Raw genomic sequence first — 2,336 nt, 5'->3', positions numbered from 1 at the left:
GGGGGGGGGGTTGTTGCAGTGAGAACATACATATAATTCATTTTTATTTTTTGTAACTTTAATTTCTGTCCAATCAGGTGAGGGCTTCTCTCTCTCTTTCTCTCCCCTGATACCAAAAAAAAAAAAAGACTACACTCTTTGGAACTATTTTTTAGCTGTTTTTTAAATAAAGTTGTGATCATCAAGTTAGGTTGTCGCCTTATGATGGGGAAAAAAAAAAAGTAATGTCCTTTTAAAAGCATAAACTGGCATCCGGCGTGGTTCTCCTGACTTTTGTTGCTCATGGCGGTTCATACGACTGTATTTTAGAAACGAAAACACCAAAATTGTCATCAAGCCCCGCCCCCTCCTCGCCCTTGCCTGCCCTGCCCCGCCCCGCCCCATTCTTTTTTTTTCTACCTGTTGTAATGGATGTCACTGTACAGTTTGTGTAATGTTTCACGGTTTCTTTTATAATGCTCGCTTAAGATGCTAGTTTTTATTTGACCTTTGACCCCCAAACACACACACACACACACACAGGACTCTATATAACTCTGTATCCACTTTTGATTATTATTATTTAGTTTTTCTTTTCGTACATAACCGGGTGGAAATGTTGGGTTGTCTGCTTGGTCATTTGCTGCTGTGGAAATAGTCTTTTTATTTTTTCTTTCTTTCTTTTAAATGGGTGAAAATGTAACAATGTGATGGTTCCCAAAGGGTTTCAAATGAAGCTTCTGTTCAATGTGAAGGTGCATGTTTGCTTTCAAGTGATGAAATGACCTCCATGGCAGCAAATGACCCATATAAGCCCTTTTTTGATTTATGATTATTTTCTTCTTAGTATATTTGTATCTCCTCTCTTTCCCTTGTATTTACCCCTCTCTCTACCTCTGTCTTTCCATCTCTGTTGTATATATAACCCCTGACCCCCCCTCCCCCCGCTGTTTTCAGACCTGTGCGTCTGTATGAACTCCTTTTATACCTCAACTTTAGAATTGTTCTAGAAAGAGTAAAAACAAAAAGGAAGAATGACAAATTGTAGTGTTCTTATTAGAAACTTAATAAAAAAAACAATTTAGTGTGATTTTTTTTTCTCCCTTCCTTCTTCTTCCAGTATTTGATTTCAGATTTTAGGAGTGTTTCATTTTATAAGTTGTCACAAAAATGCTCTTGTGATAGTCAAATGTAATAAAAAGGAGAGATTGCACCATCTTCAGTCTTATAACTCTTTCAACATCAGCAAAACTATTATTTCTTTTATGCTTTCTGTTGGAGAAAAATTCAGATTGCGATTTAAAAACAATACAACTATATTTATAAAAAATCAACTTTAGCAATAATTTAATCCTATAAACTCCTCTTTTAACACAAACATTATCTTATATTGTATTAAGTAAATAACAAAAAATGTTAAACTTATAGCAGATTAAAATTATATAATAGCATTTAATGAAAGTGAAAATTCCCAGCCAAAAAAAGACACCCGAATGCCTCATAACCCTTGACCCCCAACTTTCAAGATGGCTAACTTAGACGACAAAACCCGGCAAAATTAAAAATTACAAAAAATTCCCCACTACACACACACACACAATTGAAAGACACAATTACACATTTATTACTGTACAATTTCTTTTGTAAAAACTATTTAACATGTTTTAACGTATTAGGTAAAGGCTTTTCGTTACACTTTATGTTGTAGTTATGCTGCTGACCGCCATCTTGTGGCTGTGGTAAGAACTACCTTAGACACAACAGTGCATATTTATATATATTGTATCTCGAAATTGAAAGCTGAATATTTTCTAAGACAATCATTGAACTGAATGAATTGGAAAACTAAATATTTTTACATTTGTCATGTGTTTCGCAACTGACTTGCTTGGAGCAGTAGCATTCCAGCACACTATATAATAGGACACTGCATTGAATAAAAAATTAATTTAGAGTTATTGTATTTTATGAATTTATTTATTATTATTGGCCAAAATGGCTGCGCAATTTGCTAGTGGCGGTAACCGTTTCCAGTCGATTACGTATTTGGTTTACTTTGAAGAGCTTTACCGGAAATTGAGCAGACTTCCGCTTTTGTGTAAATACAATCATTGGACACTAGAGAGCAGCAGTGGTTTTGGCCACGGAACTCAATGGAACGCTGGAGAAAATCGTGCCATCTGTGCCTTTTGTGTGTTTGCTTTTATGTTAATATTTTGAATATATTTATGATGATGTGGTTCACGTCGATCAAATCAGTATATGACGATGCAAAAACACATTTTTGTGCCAGGTTGCCATGAACTAAGTGGAAAAAAAAATAAAAAGGAATGTGTAATAATAGAGTTAATATACTT

This window comes from Doryrhamphus excisus, linkage group LG16 (assembly GCF_037039965.1).
Source record: "Doryrhamphus excisus strain RoL-2023G ecotype Guam linkage group LG16, RoL_Dexc_Guam_v1.1, whole genome shotgun sequence".
In the NCBI taxonomy this organism is placed as follows: Eukaryota; Metazoa; Chordata; class Actinopteri; order Syngnathiformes; family Syngnathidae; genus Doryrhamphus; species Doryrhamphus excisus.
This window is presented reverse-complemented; position numbering follows the sequence as displayed.